The 20005-nt window shown below is 48.7% G+C and overlaps 1 protein-coding gene across 3 annotated transcripts in view; it reads right to left on the bottom strand.

The window, feature by feature from the left end:
* LOC119401689 (PH and SEC7 domain-containing protein) overlaps nucleotides 1-20005 on the bottom strand; it is a 279260-nt gene that overhangs the window by 141069 nt on the left and 118186 nt on the right. The window lies entirely within an intron of this gene.

Below are 20005 nucleotides of genomic sequence, written 5' to 3'. Positions count from 1 at the left end.
ATCAACGCAAACTTCGCCACGGGCGACGGGTTTTGACAAGCGCGGCACGCAGGCTCGGTAATCGCTTTTGTTGTCAAAGGTTCGCACACAGTACGTGGTTCGATCCTTTTCTTTCCTCACCCCCTCAATTCGAGGGCGTTCTTGCGACGTTACGAGTCCATTCTCCGCGCACCTCGCGGTTACCGAATAATTTATCCTGGCGTCTCAGCCAACTTTAATCGTTAACATTAAAACATCCGCGAACACCACCCAATTTAAAAAGTCAAATTTCATGCCGACAGCAACAAACAACGCGTAATGGAAAACATTCCTTTCCGGTATATAACAGAGTCAAACCTCGTCATAACGAAACGTGTCGCAATGAAGCACTGGACATAACGAAGTAAAATTGTGTAAATGGACACAGCGAACGAAATTCGGCTCTGAATCGAAATATTTGCCACGCTTTCGCGCAGAATACATCACCGCTTTGTGTGCGTGCGTGTGTGCGTGCGTGCGTGCGTGTGCGTGCGTGCGCGTGTGCGTGCGTGCGTGCGTGTGCGTGCGTGCGCGTGTGCGTGCGTGCGTGCGTGCGCGCGCGCGTGCGTGTGTGTGTGTGTGTGTGTGTGTGTGTGTGTGTGTGTGTGTGTGTGTGTGTGTGTGTGTGTGTGTGTGTGTGTGTGTGTGCGCGCACGATCCCGGCAGGGACGGACTGGAGGCAACGGCAGCAGGCCTGGAAACTGAGCAGAAGACAATAATGGACTTCGCTGCTGAACAGCAAAAATGTAGCCGTATACCTCTGGAATCTATAATATTGGAGCACGTTTTTCGTCTGCATGCATGCGTATTAAAAGCAACAAATACCAAAGCGCTTCCAACTGTAATGATGCCGTTCTTCCTTCATTTCAGTTTTGTTTTAATTAAAAAATGATCCGAAAATACACGAGGAATGTCATCAGACGAACTTGTTTAGCAACGATGGCACCACATGTCCCGTTTCTCGCACAGGGGATGACCCAGGTTTAGCCAAGCTTACAGAAAACGCAAGCAAAAAGTCGTACAATATACGCTTAGTAGACCTATACGGTGTTCGGTCATCTGTCCACCTGATGCTAAAATACTATACGTCTGTGGATCAGTGACTTGGCAAGTTGGAATAAAATAAATAATTAAGCACAGATCTTAGCTAACGTTGTCCGAGACATATGAGCTAAGACAACCAGGCTAGTTTTGATTCATGACCATGCTCCGTAATTTCATATGTAGCTATCGTGCGTTGGTATTGCAGCAACTTAATTAGAGAGGATAAATGCAGTCGCATCGTACGTAGCATCACGCAATAACGTAGCATCACGCAATAACGTAGCATCACGCAATACTGCCTCTTGGCAGCTGTCTGATATGCTGTTTTTTTATGGCTCGTTTAAGCTTTTCTTCGGGTTTGTTTATGCTAGTTTTATAGTGGGTTGGCTGCATGCGCATAAATAGAGATTGTGCTGGGCGCTCTGTCAGTTTGTATTGCACTTGCCATTTCGCGCCACTTTTTCACTGTCATACTAATTATGGACATAGCACCAACGTACCACTCAATAAGTTACAAAACGAAAAAAAAACGCAGCTTGTTATACAGGGACAAAGAAAAACTGAAACCAGCGATTGCGCGTCGCAGTTCCTGGTTCTCAATGAGTTTTCAATAGCAAGTCCATCAGCGGCAGTGCCCCGTTCTGGATTATCGAAAAACGTTCAGCTCAAATAAAACGCCCCGACGCGTGAAGTAAAACGCTACAATGTTTATCGAACTCTGAAGAGCAAAAGCAAGACCAAGTAAAGCGCACTAAAATTGACGCATCAAAAATTTAAGAGTGATCCATCGGGTGCGTGAACTTTACTGCTGCCCCGTGCGATAGCTTACAGATGAAAGCCGGGGGTCTCGCGCTGAAAATTTATGCAGCCAGTACGGGGACAGGTAGCAGTCAGCCGTGGCCAAGCGGCTGGCAGTGTGCGCATGCCATATTCATAAAGAGTGGACGGGGCGTTGCGAGGCCCAAGCACCGGAAAGTGGCCGATAAGAAAGCGGACGCGGTAGCTGCAGACGGCCGGCTGCACCGAGTGTCGCATTGCCGGAGTTCGGCCGGCGGCAAACTCGGGGCACGACAGCACTCACACTTTAATGCCACACACAGGCCCAGAAACGATATGGCCAAGCGTCTGTCTCATTTCTTTCTTTGGGCGTCGGTAAACAGTACCTAACTTACTCGTGACCAACATTCCTAGTAACGAGCACAGTTCGCCACGGGAGAGCGCCTGCACCAACCCTGACTGCTGCGCCCCTTCGAGTAATTAGGTGACGCCCCACTCGAACGTTCGCCTGCATAAGACTGGGTTCGGAAATTAAATAAATATATAGATGAAATAAATAAATATCAAAAAGGAACTCGCCGGTCGCTCTCTTCTGGCTTTGTTAACGTGCGTAGCACGCTATCATGTCGCCTTCCAAAATGAGGTTATCTTTCTGAAAAATAAAAATTCTCTTTTTGTTTAAATTTAAGAACGTGCAGACATTCAGAAACTGTGGTGCAGAAAAGAATTACGTCTCCATCCCATTACGTACAAAAACTCACAGGGTCCCTTAAGCATTCGCCTAAGACGTCTCGAAGGCGAAAGCCATCTTCTTCTTCTAAGTTGAAATACAACCGAAGAGGTAGACGGGGACGCATACTTCTCAAGCGCGCGACATTTCCCAGCTGTTAGAGCAGCTACAGAGCCGCGAAATGAACTGAATACCATGTCACACACTGCGTCAAGCAGGCGAAGCACTCGAGCTGAAGATGTGTGTTGTGACAACGTGTTTTCCATCAGGCGAAAACTTGAAGGACGCTTGAGATTCGCCTTCGAGAGTAGAACGCGATAGCGTAATCGGGCCCCGTTCGCATCGCCTTCTCAATCGCTAGCCTAGCTTCGCATCTCGGTGCACGACTCAACCGTGCCGCAAAGAAACGAACGTCTGTGCGCGCGTAAATTGGCCGTTTCAAACTATCCTGGAATGCATACTACAAGTGCAGTTGCGAAGTGCCCACTACCACAGAATTCTTCATTTTTCGAATTGGCGAAGCACCCACTACGCGTCCATACGGCAACACACGCAGCTGCCGACGCTGTTGCTGATAACGATGATTAAGTATATGTACGCTTGCAATTGGTGCGGCGTTAAACCAACCACTCGTTGCGAAATCCACATGTTTTGAAGCCTGGTGCGATTCTACGCTTCTGCCACGCAATATTACATGCGTTAATGACACTCCTAGCACTACATGACACTGATATAGTTTTTTTTTTTTTCCGAAACAAATTCAAGCACGGACGTGGCACAGTGGCAGAACACCTGCTAGCCACGCAGAAGTCCTGTGTTCGATTCCCGCTCGCACCAAAAATTTTTATTATTTCTTTATTTGCATCTATCTCACATTCTCGCTCACGGACAACACTGATTTTTCGCTCACGACCAACGACGCCGACGCCGGAATATCGGCGAAATGAGCTCTTCGAGGCTAACGCGTAAAAACGTAGATAATTGACCTTGCAGTATACGACACGCCAAAGATTCATGATTCCTTTCATCCCATTGTTTATTTTATATTCAATTGAAATGTTATTTCTCTAATGCTTTATACTATGTAACATGCTTTCTTCTATTGTTTTGAAACCAACTTCACCACTGTCTGCCTGGGGGACCGGAGCTTTGTCAAGCCGAATAACTTACGGCTTTTTCTCCAGTTCTCCCTTTTTCACCTTATGTATGAAATGGTGAAAATAAAAGATTTTGCTTGATTGATTGATTGATTGAGTGATTGATTGACTGATTGAGTGATTGATTGATTGATTGATTGGTGCAGAAGATTCATGGCAGTCGAGGTAATTCTTCCACAAGCAATGCGTTCCGCAGGACCTCATTAAAGTTATTTCAATCAATCAATCAATCAATCAATCAATCAATCAATCAATCAATCAATCAATCAAGTCAATCAATCAATCAATCAATCAATCAATCAATCAATCAATACCAACCTCCGAGATACAGCTTTCCAGTGGCGAAAAAAGAAAAAAAGAAGAAGATTTCCGCACAAGGAGAACTGCATTATAAGAAGCCCTAGAGATACCATATTCTACCCCTTCCTTCGTTTCACAGTCAATGCACAGCAAGGCAGACCACTCGCCTCCACGATGAACTCGATCAAGAGCGGACCGGTTGAAAACCCGTTTTCGTGCGCGTCAATTCGTGTACACGATAGGATAATGCCGACTGCTCCGCTCATAGCAGAATCTTTCGCATCCGGCGCGTATACAGAGATGTCCGAGTTGAAACAGAGACACGCCTCCGCGAAAGATGGTATTTATAGCAGATCGCGGGCGAAGCGTCCGAAACGAATCATCGTTCTTCATTGTTAGCGTTCGTCCGAGAAGGAATCGAAGCAACACGCCCTTTGCGCATCGCTGCAAAGAAGACGAAAAGGATAGCATTGAAGTCGGCAAGGAAAGCAGGAAAAGATGACACAACTTGTTTTACCCCGGCAAGATCGCAGACGGACTCTCGGGGGATCGATTTCCGCGGCGGAGCACACCTTTCGAGGTCCTTTATATAGGGAACCGGTATATTACGAGGATCCGGCGCAGTTTCTAGCGTCCCTTTGCTTGCTGCCTAGTTACTTCCTACCGAGCTCACGCCCGTTCGCTTTGCCCTGCAGCAGTTGGAGCGCGCAGAACACCCGAGTCGATAAGGGGAGGTCCGCTCTCGGTTATTGCGAGGGGAGTAGCAAAGTTTTACCCACAACGCAGCTACCACCACTGCTGCTCACTCTCGCTACCCCGTGCGTCGACGCAGGGCAGCAGCGGTCCCACTACGTTGGTACAGATCGAGTGGACACACATGCGGTGGTGCACCACGTTATACGAAGCCTCGCCACGCGCTCAACGTGCCTGCATGGAAGAACGGTGACAGCTGCAAGCGCTAAGTTGGCAACCGGCTCGCGAAAAGAGACAGGTCACAGCACAGGGGAGAAAGTTAATCTATTTGCCGGGGACAGTGCAGAAGCCTGCTGCCGCAAAAAGTTCGCGGGTATAGATTACACCGGTTCCACAATAACATGGCTACATACACGGCGCGAGCTGCGACACACGTGCGCCCCGTCGCTGCCGTCTTGAGAATGTGGGGGGCACGCATGATCTAATCATCGGCATCCTGTTCGCCTAATGTCACTCCAGGGCCACATTACTGCGAGAAAAAAAAATATACGACGCTGAGTTTCCCAAACGTTCAGATTCTAGAAGCAGTCGCTGCTCATAAGTAGCACGTATACAATGGACGCGTAAGGAAGAAGGCCAACGTCGCTGGAAAAAAAAAAGCACCCCAGTGTCAAACATACCATATTCGGCAGGAACATTTAGAGTGATATGTAAGGAATACGACTGGCTAACAATAAATTATCTTAAATCAAGAACTTCGCAATACTGTACTTTTATTACAGTCAACGCCATTTCAAAGCTGTTAACAAGGTTCAACCCAAGCCTTCCGACCGATACGAATCCAAATAAAAGAATATACACAAGGCCTTCTTTTACAAGACGAAGGACGTGTAAGCTTCAGTGCGCACAAGAGAATCAGCCCTGAACAGGAAAATACCAGCAACCCTTCGAAATAAGTTCCGAGACATAAGGAGCCCTTACGTGTGCTTATTGCTCCCCGGCCACGCCGACACAAACAAGTCAGCTCACACGCGGCGAACGCGTCGGCGCTCCAGACCCGCACTGCCAGCGTGCGGAACGGGCGCAGCGCGGAAGCAATTAACGATGCACTCTCAACGGGAGCAGGACGCAATACATCGCAACGTTCGAAAAAAAAAAAAACGCTCTCCAGTAAGATACGAGACGTACGAGGAAAATGAGGAAACCTTGTCGGTGAGTAGATTTCCAGACCCCGCCTTGCTTCAAACGGGGTCTGGACAGGGCGCCTCTCACGCTCCCTTCACTCTCGCTATATACGGTGACATGTCCGCCTCAGGGCGGCCAATTATCGAGCACGAAAAGGGGCCGGGGCGCGGGGATTCGGCAGGATACAGCCAGCCCTGTTATTTGAACATCAGGACGATTCCCACAATTTCGTTTCTTTTGTGGTCATGCATACGATGCCGCGATTTACAGGAAACTTGGAGTAGTTGCCTGGCTCCATAACAAGGCTAACAATACAAACCGAGGTGCTGCAAACTGCTAGTACTCACAAGAAAGCTAAAACTATGACAAAAACGAAACCACCTTGATGTTTGTGACTATATGCAACAGAAGACAAAGCAACGCGGCAACTTAGCTGGCTGGCGTTAGAAAAAGAAAATCCTGTTTATCGATTGCAACCGCAGGCTCAGCATGCGTACGCCCACAAAACTGCTGCTCCAATTCCTTTGTATCGGTGCATACAAAGGAATTATGTATCGGTGCATACATTTATGCTTTAGCCAGCAACAAAATAACATGTGCCTATTCACCTTTCTGGGCATGCACATTTCACTGCTTTCTTGAGATATCTGACCGAAAGGAGCAGAATGTTAAAGAAGTATGTCATGTAACAGCCGATCTACGAGATACACGCAGTACCCTCAAGACGCAGACCTTTTGTAGCACGTGATAAATCGCTCCTACCCTAGGCACCAACCGCAAGTCTGACGGCTGCCGAGCGCACACATCGGCACAGACCGCGAGCCGCCACAAGGAACGCGGGGACCGCGGAATGTATGTGTGCTGTTTGTATGTGCGATTTCGCGGACGATCGTCGCTGCTATATACGAGCACGAAGCGCCCATAGCTGCATTTATACACGCGAAAGAGGCCAATGCGTAAATACCGTTAGCCTGCCGGCTGAGAACACGAAAGGCAGCGTTTATGGCGCTTCCGCTGAAGAGCGCCGCGAGATGGCCCACGCCGGATTCGCGGCCCCGTTTTACGACCAAGCCGCGATGCCAAAAAACACCTAGTACGTGACTGTATCAAAGATGCGAAAGAAAGAACGCGCGATATCGTTTTTGGCCTTTGGCGAGCGCCATGATACGGGCATCGATCAGATGCCTCGGCTGGGTCCCCGATCGAGGGGCTCAGCATACGTCTGAGTGAGCGAAGGACACAAAAGACGGGATGAATACAGACTGAATGCGGCATTTGTTAAAAGCTACGGCTCTCACAGAGCGCGATGCTAATCAAAGGCGCTAGAAGCGACCTTCTGCCCTCTACAGCACATATATCGGCCGGACAAGGAGCAAGCGAACGGAGAACGCGACTTCGCCATCGCTGAAGATAAACTACAGGAAATGAACACGCATCTTTTTTGGGGGTGTAAGTCACGTGATTTCAACCCGAAATGGCTTCACGGTGCGCTATCGAAAGTCGACGAAGAACATCAGTGGAAATGTGCCAAGCTGAATCATCAAACAGCCGACTCCTCCGTCACTTAATTGTCATGGTAATTTGTAAACACGATAGAAAAAGGATAAAAGACTGAAGACGCGACCATGTGGCCACACATCTGGCAAGAAACTGCCTATCGCGCACTCGCCCGGGAGAAGGTGCGTCTCCGAGGCCACGAGAGATCATCTGTGCGCGCTGTAATCTATCTCCCGGTCATGCGCACACTGCGCTCGTGCGAAGCGAAAGAGGCGCGATGCCGGAAGGAAGTCGCACGAATCGCTCGGCCGCGAAGGCAAAGGGGCAATACCAGTGTTCGTCCAGCGCCGGTTTCCGCCCGGCGAAGGACCGGCGGAAACCACGCCCTCGTCCTGTCGGAAAAGACGAACAGAGGTGCATGCACCGCATGCATTGGCAATCACTAATGTTGCACCGAAATAAAATACAAAGGCGAATAAAATAAAAGTGCATAGTTTCCAAGTATTCCACCGAGACTGTTTACATTTATTTGGCAGAAAAGGGTTTGTTATCATAACGGAGAAAGTGAAATTTAAAAGTTTAATTTCTTGATTTTCCCGCGAAACTACAGGTAAGTAGCTCACTGTTGCGAGCAAGAATACTTTGGCGTGCTGATGTCAAAGGAAAGGGTTGGGCCCTTGTTTGAGACACTCTCGCTTAACGTATAGGGAGTATGCACTGAAACTGAGCCGCAATGTGGCGCTGCGGTGCCCCGAGCTGGGCGCCATTTTTGCGGTTCTCGTGCAGCAGCCGACCCACGCTTGCTACTGTGTTTGCTGTGTGTACGCGCTAGGTGTTGTGTGGTGTTTCCTTGCCTTCCGTGTACTCGCGTGTTTCATTAACGATAGTACGGCGTTGGAACTGTCCCCTACCACTGCGTGTTGCATGGACTTGTAAAAGTGCCGAAGTCGCAGGACGTTGTTGCGCATCGAGCTGCGTCAATCGGCTATGGTGAACTGCGCTGTTTACGGTTGCTCCAACCGCACAAGAAACAGCCCCAACGACGAGAACTTTCAACGGGTAGGGTTCTATGTCGTGCCGAAAGTTATATCAGGACAGTGCGCGAAGACAACGGAGCTGTCGTCAAAGCGGAGAGCTCTATGGCTGAGCAGAATTCGTCGCGAAGACCTGGACGAATCGGCGACGCACTACCGCGTTTGCGGGGCGCATTTCATCACAGGTGAGCGCGGCAGCAGCATAAAATGCATCTCCTTGGCGTTATATTTTACGTACAGCACTGCAGCGTACGTTCCATTTCAGGAAGACCAGCTTATTCGATGGACGAGGCCAATCCCGACTGGGCGCCGAGCCTCAATCTCGGCTACAAGTCCACAACGCACGCTAAAAGAAGCGCGAGCAACAGCCTACCTTTGAAACGACGACGATGTTGCCATCACGAAGAGTTTTTACCCTTGGTGGCTCCACGAGGCCGCTTGTGACATAATTGTGAGCCTCCAAGGATTTGTAGCTCTTAAGCTGCTCCCGCGTCACGAAACTTGTCCCGTGAACAAGATATCGTTGATATCCGCACGGTCTACGCTGGGATAGCAGCCAACATCGTACGTGAACTGGTCATCGGAAAGCGCCAAGGGGTCGTCGCTACCGCATTTTGCGACTTTGATGTGGTACCTCCTGCGCTCGGGATCAGACAGCGACATGGCGTAGTCGCTGAGCAGCATCTTTTCACTGCAGCAACACGGCGATCGCTTGCACAGCCAGGCATATGACTAGATCCGTGCAACACGCAGTGGTAGGGGACAGTTCCAACGCCGTACTATCGTTAATGAAAACACGCGAGTACACGGAAGGCAAGGAAACACCACACAACACCTAGCGCGTACACACAGCAAACACAGTAGCAAGCGTGGGTCGGCTGCTGCACGAGAACCGCAAAAATGGCGCCCAGCTCGGGGCACCGCAGCGCCACATTGCGGCTCAGTTTCAGTGCATACTCCCTATACGGTCCCGAGCAAAGCTATCCAGAATAGCATTTTCCCGCCAGAAGAATTCAGTCACCGCAATCGTTGAATAACGGACCAACGTTAATACTGCTCGCGGTGGCTCAGTTTTTAATGCGCGGGTACTCAAAAAATATAAAAGCTAATTGTAGTAGCAAGGAAAGCCGAGCTAGTTGGTATGAACGCATTGTGTAATAATGAAAAAAACACGCGCGCCTGTGTCCCTGTGTGTTTTTGCGCTATTACACAATGAGCTAATTGTAATTTAACAGTTACATAAAAATAGGCAATGTGAAAGCCGTGCGAATTAAGTCTCCGAAGGACAATTGCGAGCTGCTTACGACACACAATATGCGAAAAATACGCTGCTGCCTTCCCGGATACCATTCAGCCAACGGCTCCGCTGAAACCAAAAAGGAAAAAAAAAAAAAAGTAAATATGGAGGAAATAAAGAAGAGAAACTGCAACAAAAAAGAACGTAATGTGTTACGACAACGGAGAGATGTAACCGCCTAAACGTTATCGGAGCTCCGAAAGTGCTCCCAAAACTCAGCCCTCACAAAACGTAAGCAGTGCGCATTACCGCTCTTGCTCTTTCGTGACCTTGCCGGTTTAGATAGGCGATATACACGGGGCTGAAACTTTCGCGCAGCTGCCGCGCCGCCCAAAGCCAAAAGGCCTCACAAACAGCAAAGAATCGGCCAGCCCTCTCCTCGCTCGTAGGTTCGCGTTCATAGCGGCACACGCGACGTTTATGTGGTTCGCACACCGCTGCACTAGAGTGCTGCACCCGAAGCAACGAAGGGCTTACACGAAAGGCCCAGGAGGCGTCTCCCCCCCTACCACCCTGACTTGCTCGTTCTTCCATGTTTCTTTTGCTCCCCGACCTCCCGCTTCTGACTGTGCAGGCAGGCAATCTCACCGGGAGAAGACGACGCGACGCGATGCGATTCCGCCGAGCTGTTTTCCCAATTGCCGCGAATGCCCGGCGGCGGTCACGCACCTCCCACGCGTGCGCACCGCGCCATATCTCCCTGACAGCTCCCCATCACATACACACGCCATCATATCAAAGCTTGTTTCTATATGTATTCCCCGATTCGTTTCCCCAAGTCGGTCTCTGCTTATATACTTGGTCGCTCGTTTCCCCTCTTCGAGCGAAAAGGCAGAACGCTTCTCGTCGCGCTTTAATTTTTCGACTCCCGCTCCTCACACAGCCTATTTGCCTCGCCCGCAACGCCGACGACAGGCGAAGCTCCGTGACAAAAATAACAAAAGAAAAAGAAACGGCGGGCTCCAGGCCTGATACAGAACAATCTACTACCCTCTTTACGACAAGCGAGGTGCAGCGGCGCAATGTGCAAACAACGTAAATATGCGCGCCGACCATTACGACGCGTGGGAGCTCCGCCAGATGCGTAAAACAACTCATCAAGCTGTCTCTGTGTTTACAGTAAAGTTCCACACTCATTACGGGGTCGTTTCCGCGAAACATCGCGCTAAGCTCTTGCATCGCAACGCGCACAGCCTGTACACCGGTGTAAGGTGAGAAATACGATTTTGCAGCATGCAGCGACTTGCGTACACGCGTGTGGCGGCTGCATGGTCCAGCCTGTTGCGCACGAACTACAGCAGTGAGTATACATATAGTGTGCTTATTATAGGAGGTACGCGAGACGTAATCGTTTGCCTTACACCTTGCACAGTATCAGAAAGCACGAAATTGACCGTAATGCGTCTGCTTCAGCAACGGTTCGGTTGGTATAGGCCTGCCACCGTCAGTGATCATATATGCACCCGGTTTGAATGGGAAAATGCCCCCAATGTCATTATGCAAGCAATACGAAGATGTGGGTTTGGTTGACATCTGCCGTAATTTTTTTTGTTTACTTTCATTTCTCCTTACTTGGCTGGTAACCGCTGATAAGTTTCTGCAAAACAGTAAATGCCATGGCCGGCGAACAAAATCTTGGCTTATGATATTGACTTACAATGCGTTGAAATGAATGAATGAATGAATGAATGAATGAATGAATGAATGAATGAATGAATGAATGAATGAATGAATCTGTATCTTGTCGGACCACACGAAACATAAAAAAGTAGTACACCATGTATACACATGTAACATCTGTAACTTCTTTTTGCGCGTATACATAGCTCTCATTCCGGTCAACATGTCACACGAGAAAGAAAGCAGAACACGGCCACTGGAATTAGATCAATTCTTTGCTTCGGGACGGCAGGTAAAAAAAAAATAAAGCAAGTATAAGGACCGTGGAAGCGCATTCAAAGCCGATAATTCCAGATGATGAACGTCTACTGACACCAACAGGCCAAAGGCTATAACGTAGTATTTTTATAAATTCAAGCGAGCGTTATACTGCGAAACCAAGAGGTGAGGCAAAGAAACGAACCAACCAGAGAGAGCGGCGCGAAATCAGCATTGTTTCGCCCTTTAATCCAGTGCTAAAAATAGAAAGCAATATAAAGTGAGGACACCAGAGAGAGCGAGGTAAAACTAACCGAGAAAAAAACGGTATCAAGCGGACTCGAGCAAAAAAAGAGGTCTTCTTGCAATCTCCCAACGAAAACAAGCAGTCCCTTAGAAAAGGAGTACGCTGCCAGAAAAAGCGAAATAAAAAATAATAATATAAAGAAGATAGACTAAAGGAGAAGCACAAGGCACAGTGGGAGGACCTGGTGAGGCTGGTTTGCATAACGCTAGGGTCGGCGCATGCAGAGTTGCCACGACACCTCCCCATTCCCCCATTGTTGCCGGTCGCCTTCATGATAAACTCTCTTAGGAGAAACAAAGAAACGAAACTATAGACTGACTAAAAAAAAAAGTACGGGAGAAAGAAGCGCAGTTGCGAAGCCACAAGTGTCGCAGGATTTACGCAAACAGCACCAAGTCAGCACGCGTCGGAGAGAGCAATGAAATTTTTTCCCCTCCTGTCCATAGAAGTCCCGCGCGTCGCCACCGCGCGTACCTTGCGAGGAAAGCTAACGTCAACACGTCTACGGCGATGATGGTGCCGAAGAAGGTCAAACAAAAGAAGCACTTCGAACAAGCTAGGCTGGCGCCGAGCCGGGCGCTCCCGCTTATACTTCTCGCTCCCGCCATCTCCAAGAGGGAGCAGAGAACGCACTCCCCATTGGCCGGATAGGCGAATGAGTTGGGAAGACTCGCGCTTCTTCCTCAGTATTACGAAGACGGGAGAAGGCGAGGACAGTGACGGCGCGTGCAAATATTGACGCCCTCCCGAAGACCCGGCGAACTTCCGTTCGTCAGCAGCGGCAAAAAGCGGGGCCGCGCGGCGACAACGTCGGGCGACAATCCTCAGCCTGCGGATCGTAGAACGTGTAGAAAAAGAAATGGCCGGCCGTCTATTCGTCGCGATTGATTCGGCACGAAGCGGTGTATCGGTCGCACTTATACACAGTCGGTAGCTTCGCTCACACCTGACAAGAATGAGTGGTTTTTAGAGCTAACATATTGGCCGCTACGCGTGAGCGCTGGAAACACTACTGTTCGCGTTACAAAAAGAAGTTGCCCCCATCTGGACAAGAAGGAAGTTCATGGGAAGTTTGATGTCTCGAAGCTGGAGCCAACGTTTCGGCAAGAGTATTTGTCTTGGTCAGGGCCCTGGCAAAAAGAAGTCCTCTTGCCGAAACGATGGCTTCGGCTTCGAGACATCAAAATTCCCCTGAACTTCTTTCTTGTTCAGATGGGGCAACGTCTTTTCGTAACGCGCACAGTAGTGTTTCCAGAGCCAGAATCTGTGTGATGAGATCGGAAAGACGGCGGCATGACTAGACGACGACAAAATGAAGTCTCCGTGACAGCGACGAAAGCGACATGGCATCATCGACCCCGATGTGCGCGCGCGTGTGTATGCGTAACACAGAAAAATGACCAGTACACAATTGCTACAAATTCTGTCCGGAAAACACCGTTGTTTAACACAGCGGTGGACACGGAGCTACAACCGAGAAGTAAGGGCGACACAGACCACCGCCACAACGGGTGAACAACAACAAAGTACTTTTTCTCGGCGTATAAAGTCCTCATGAACGCGATAATAAAAGTGGCTGCCTGCAACCAACGACTACGCGCAACCTGCATCCAGCACGCTATCTCTCTCTCTTGTCCGCTAAAAAATGCTCTATTCTGCGCGTCTTTCCCGCCCTCCGCGAAGCGGTAAAAAGAGCGAAATACCGTCCCCCGGATCCCAGCGAGAATGCCGTGCACCCGCACACCAGCAGCAGCGTCCTCTTCCAGACGCATTCGTTGATCGTGGGTATAAAAAGTGGTGAAACGAAGCGCGAGAACTCCAGCCGCCATCTAATGAGGGCCCTTTCTCCGCGGCACACGCAAAACGCTCCCTTCCACCTCGGCTGGCTCCAGCTGGCTCTTATGTCGGCGAGCAACGGCGGCGGCGCGCTGATTACGCAACGACGTCGCGACGCGGGCCAGATCGCGGACTGAAATTGCGCGAGCTCGAGCTTAGGTCGCAAGCAAGAAGGTGGACGCTTCATTGCGAGAAATCAGCTCTCTGTCGGTGCTATCGTCCCCTCGCGTAGCTGAAAAAAGGGCAGGGGGCGACGAGGAGGGCTTAAATATCACTGCGCCGCGATGGAATGCGCCAGCGTCTTGAGACACGCCGCAGAGAGCGTCGGGCACAGTAATCTTATATAACTTCGCTCGAAGCTTCTCGCGATAAGAGAACCATATTACTACTGGTCCCTGAAAACGCATCACAACAAGCACCGGTTTGCACGCCAAAGCAACAGAAAAACATCACCGATAAGCGCAGCACCATGCACTTATCTAAGCGCGTCTCGACGCCAGTCTCCGCGATCGAGTGGCGGAACGATGCAACAAAGAAACCCCTTCTGCGAAGCACGAGTTGGTTCGGTTCCTATAGCCGTTGAACTTCGATACGCTGCAACGAAAGAATACCTTCGACCGCTGCCTTTCGAAGGCGCCAGGCTGCAGCACATTCAACATGCTCCTGGCGAGTCAGTGATTTCATATGTCAGACCGAACAACGAGTACACCTTCGACCTAGATTTTCTGTACTTAATCCTTACTCCTTCAAAATTCCGCTACCGTTTCCGTCGTAAGAAACAGGAATTTCTGAAGGGCACTTTGCCCCTGCGAGTGCATCGAAGACCCACATTGTGATCCTGTCCAGAGAAGATTTATATTGCACGCATAGTAAAAGGTACAACGTGAGGCCATAGTGGACAGGGCAAAAAAAAAAAAAAAAAAGAAAAGAAAAAAAGAAAAAAAAAAACCGACGAACGTGTTGCTCTTTCAGGAATTCCACAACCACGTGCGGCACCCATCTGGTCACTAATGAGCACAGGAAACTGTACCCGGAGCGCGGCGCTGGCTAGACTCGTCCGTTTCACCCCCCAACCCCCTCCCCTCCATAACGAACCTTACTTCAAAATACCGATATAAAAGTGTGTCCCGATCAAGTAACTGCAGTGCCCCTCGATAGTTGCAGCTAGAAAATTCGTTTCACAAACATGGCCACCGTTCAGCAGTTTACTCAGCATATTTTTCCTCGTGTAAAAGAAGAAACACAAAAACCAATATACGCAAACACACAAAAACAAAACAAACAAGTATCAGCAGTATAAGTTACTGCTGATACTTGTAATCTGACAAAAAAATAACGTGTGCATATTGCGAATTTTTTTCGTGTTTCTTTTTTCCTTGCGCACTTGAAATCCTCGAAGGAAAAGAATGAAAACCACGAATCACGTCGAAACTGCGGGCCCAGCGAAAACGATTCTCAAAGTCTATACAATGTATATTGTAGTAATATCTCATCTTACTGCAATAAGAAATCATTTTCAGACTAAGTCCACTGCAGGACGAAAGCATCTCTCAATGACCTCCAGTTCTCCCTACTCTGCGCGAGCTGATCAGCAGTAGCAATCCTTTTAAACAAAGAAAAGTAGAAGTTGCAGCATCCAACGCCCAACACACGGTGGTGATCGTAAGCGGTCAACTTGAGTTTTTTTTATTTAGTTTAGAATCGGCAACACCAAACGTACGAAGGATCGACGGGTGCGGAGTTATTAAGTTCACCAGTCAACCGAAAAGAGGATACTTTAGAACGTACGGACAGCGCAGAACTCCAAAAGTGAGCTCGACAGCACTGTAAGTGGACGCAGCTCTATAGCGGAAAGAACGCTACGCTGACGCGAAGGCGCGCTAGCAAACACTTCAGGTACTCGAATTCGAACTGCAGCGCCATGCAACGAAAATCGAGCTGTATCTGGGTGCGCAACGATGCCTGTGCCGAGCATGACGACCTTGCAACAGGCCGTAACCTCAACTCGCCTTGTTCCGAAAAGAGCAACGCAACAGAAAAAGCTTTTGATATCGTGTGTGTGTGATTATATATATATATATATATATATATATATATATATATATATATATATATATATATATATATATATTCTTTTGTTAAGGCTAGCCCCGTTTCTTGTGAGCCTTCAAATCTGCACCGACCATGCATGATCCGAGTTTAAAGGCGCACCCGTCCCTCGTTCAAGATGCAAGGGTACAACAACTGTACATGGGCTCACGTGAACGAAGAAAACAAAGCGGAAGCGGACGGAGAATCCTAGAATAGAGAGAGGGACATCGAAAAAAAAACCGAAAAACAATGTACTCGCAAAAAAAGGGGGGGGGCGGTCTGAAGAATCTAGATCCCTTACATCCCCGCGGAGGCAGATGCGGCGCGCTCCGCTTTTATTTGGCGGCCGTGCATCCACGAAGTCGTCTCATTCAGATCGACGTTACAAAATGGGGGCGAGTGCGCAGAAAGCGTGCCGCCACCCACGGCGGAGGGCGCACGTACACGGCGCCAGTTCTCCCGAATAATTTAGCCCCTTCCCCGGTCCAGCTCTTCTTTCTTCTTTCGCGTCTCCCATTGAAACGGCGTGCCCGAAAGCCCGAGCCTACGACACAGCTCCCCGCGTCGACCTTCCTGAACACGTCGCGACTACTGCGCAGCGAGGCAGGCATGCGCCGGAAAGCGGACGGCCGGAGGAGGTGCAATATAAGGCCAAGTGCAGTCACGTCGGTGCCCGTAATGCGATCGAAATGAAAATAAAAAGAGACGGCGCGGCCCTATCACGAAATCCTTAAGCATCGCGTCTGTTTCGCAGATTCGCTCCAGAGTGAATGGAAAACTGCGTTCAAAAATACGACAGCGAAAGTCCCTCAGGACGCGTGAAGGGGGTAAGTGAATTACGGTCCCATCTGTAAAAAAAAAAAAAAAAAAAAAAAAAAAAAAAAAAAAAAAAAAAAAGGCGACGCACCAGATTTTTGAGAGCAAAGAGAGACAAACAAAACGCGCGAGCCGTGAGAGGAACACACCCGAGTTACGCACCCAAAAGGCTCCACAAACCAATTTCATCACCAACGCTGAAGGTTGTTTGGGTAATTAGGTTGGCCTTTTTTTTTAATGTTTCGTCGTGAGTTCGAACAGTCAAAAGCGCAACAGCGAGGGATAATACTGAAATGCTGAGAAAGAAGAATCAACAAAGACATTCTGTTAAGTATAGCCATAACTCATTTAATTACTCACGCAAAACCTGAATTCAGAATGTTAACTGAAACGCGAAACCTAGACGACAAGAATCGACATGACACGCAAACTCTGGTGCTGCTCAACATTCGCTTGCCAAGCAAAGACCCATTCATGCCCGAGTGTTTTGGTAACAGCAGATAAACCAAACATAAATACCAGCACAAATCAACTTCAAAACAGTGGCTTTGCCATATAGAGCGACCGCGCAACTTAAATGGCAGCATACATCCAGATATATCCGATTCAGCAGGTCGCCGAGTGCTTTAGGCACATATATGGGACAGCGACGAGCAAATAGCACTGAAAAGTTGCAAAACGAGAGTGCGCATTGAAACAGAGTTCGGCCAACAAGGTCCCTTAGAAACTATACGGAATGAAGTGTCGCAAGGAAGCTGCCGTCCCGAAAAGCACTTTGCACTGCCGCGGTAAACGCAGCAGTCCGTGACAAACTCAAGAGAACCGTCTCAAAGGGTGCGGTCGAAGCATCCACGGACCTTCGCGAAGCCATCTCCTCGGAAGACCTCTCTTCCGAGCAAGCAAGTGAGGCGCTGCAGCTCCAGTCTTCATTTTTACAAACTTTGAGGCAAAATGCTTTCAACAACGGCACTTATCACAACTTTGTTGTTCAGATTCAATTAAGTATCGCATTTGTCTTCAACTCTTTTTTTTTTTATCCGACTACCAAAGTCAGCCACATGGGGGGGGGGAGGCACAAAAGTCAACGAATCGGCAGAAAGTAGAGATAAGTGAGCCGTCCGCGTAAAAAAAAAAAGTTCACAGTCCACAACACGCGTGAGTGGAGCTGTCGCCGGCAGGGCTCCCGCGCACTGCGGTTCTCTGAAGATCTGGAGTGCCAAATGGGTTTAGAAAGGCCTGGTTGGTGTATTTTATAGAATAAATAGCAAAGCAGTAGAATATGAACCGCGGAATACACGACAAGAAACCATTAAAAAAGAAAAACGCAGGCTTAAACAAAACTCAAATTGACAACAATACGCGTTCTTTTTTTGTTGTTGTTGTTATCGTTTTCTTAAATTTTGTAGACGATGAAAATGTATTGATCGCGCTGTAGAGTTATAAATGTATGAATAGAAAAAGAAAGCAATCTAGTGCACGATAACATAAGTTGACCACTCATCTACATAGACATCCGCGTTTAACCACCGGCGAAACAAGAAGCGCGAGAAAGATGTGCATTTGACCTCTTCGCTCTAAAGGTCCTGGGAATTATACAGTAAGCGATTTAGTCGGAAGTGTCACTCGCGAAGCACAGCCAGCGTAGTGCATTACACGGGTGCGTGTCTGCTGTGTATACCTGCGTGCGCATGTTTGATCGCCCGTTGGTATACATACACTCGTGTGTTCGCGCGCGTGTCAACGCTATTTGCGTTACTGCGCTTCCGTGCGTTATCGTTCACTTCATATTCTGTACACATTTCCTATTGTTATTTTTCTCTCTTTTCATACTGTATGCTTCATTCTTGTTTACATTTTTCTTCCTTCCTGGCGCCAGGGAGCCCTACGGCATAGATTCTTATTTACGCTTGGCGTGAAGAGACCAGGACGCTACGACTGTCAGCCCAGAGACGGAGTCTCAGCATCAAGTATATCCTGCGCTCCTGGCAGAACTTTTCAATGTGCAGTTGCGAGCTCTTAGTACATCTACACTAGCGCACACACTCTTTTCTTCGGGGTTCTCTGGATACTCGTACCAGATGCAGCTGGTGCCCTGGTATAGTATAGTAGCGCACGCAGGGCCGCGGCCACATAAATCGGAACGCGGACAGCTGCAAACGAACGCGCACTCAGCCAGCCCCGTCGGCGCAGTTATTTTAGATCTCCTTGCAACACTCGCCGCGCCTCGCAGACACGAATGCTCTTATAATAAGCGATTCCCCGAAGGCAACATAAACGCGCCTGCATGATTCAGGTCGAAATGACGAGCGGCCTTCGGCGCGTGCGCGCCGGAGTTTTGCGCCAGTTTCGTTGCCTCGGTAGTTGCACGTCAGCGCAACATCTTATCCGCGAAGTTACCGCGGAGGATATATATATACAAGGTTCCCAAAAATCCACAGACGTTTACATAATGCGTGAATGCCGTCACTGTCCGTGGCCAAACGCAAAAAAACTGTAAGAACTGCATGAATTCATCTTTCTCTTTCTTTCTTTCTTTCTTTCTTTCTTTCTTTCTTTCTTTCTTTCTTTCTTTCTTTCTTTCTTTCTTTCTTTCTTTCTTTCTTTCTTTCTTTCTTTTTCTTTCCTTCTTTCTCCTTTTATTATTACTTTATTTCAAGGTAAGAGAGCTAAGGGTCGTTCTCTTTGTTTACGACGCCCTGCTTTTATGTAATGAAGAATACGTGAACAACAAGGACAGCTAGTGAATACTAATCCGACAGGAAGACTACGTAGCACTTCACTTGTTACTTACATAAGGGTTGAGCTTATTGCTCGTCGGCTCAAACGCAATTTTTCGACTGATTTTTTGAGGACTCGGAATTTATGACCCACAGCGGCAGTCCCATGACTTAATGATGATGATGATGACATATGCTGTTTTGCGGCGCAAGAGCTGGTTTCGGCCAAAAAGCGCGAATACAGGACATAACGTGCACGCAATTGCGCGATAAACGACAATGCGTAGGTGAAAAGCGGCTGTAAATGGGCCTAAGCTCCTGAGCACTAAACGTGCGTCAAATGGATACAACTAGCAAAACTATGACAATGACATAAAAGCTATGCAATGAATACAAAATATGTACATTAAAAATTGTATACTATAGGGACATGTACACTGTCGTCCTTTATGAAAGGGAACACGCGAGCGCGCGGCCTCAGCTCTGCTGCGGCTGCCTACAGTGCCATCAACCGACAGCGAAAGAAAGCGCACCCGCTTTTGGCGTCATCTATTGGCAAACAAAATAACGAGTCATGGCCGGTGGACAAGCGCTGCTAGATTACGCTCCCGCTTCGGTCGCGCAGCGG

The sequence above is a fragment of the Rhipicephalus sanguineus genome, chromosome 1 (assembly GCF_013339695.2).
Source record: "Rhipicephalus sanguineus isolate Rsan-2018 chromosome 1, BIME_Rsan_1.4, whole genome shotgun sequence".
NCBI lineage: Eukaryota > Metazoa > Arthropoda > Arachnida > Ixodida > Ixodidae > Rhipicephalus > Rhipicephalus sanguineus.
This window is presented reverse-complemented; position numbering and strand designations above follow the sequence as displayed.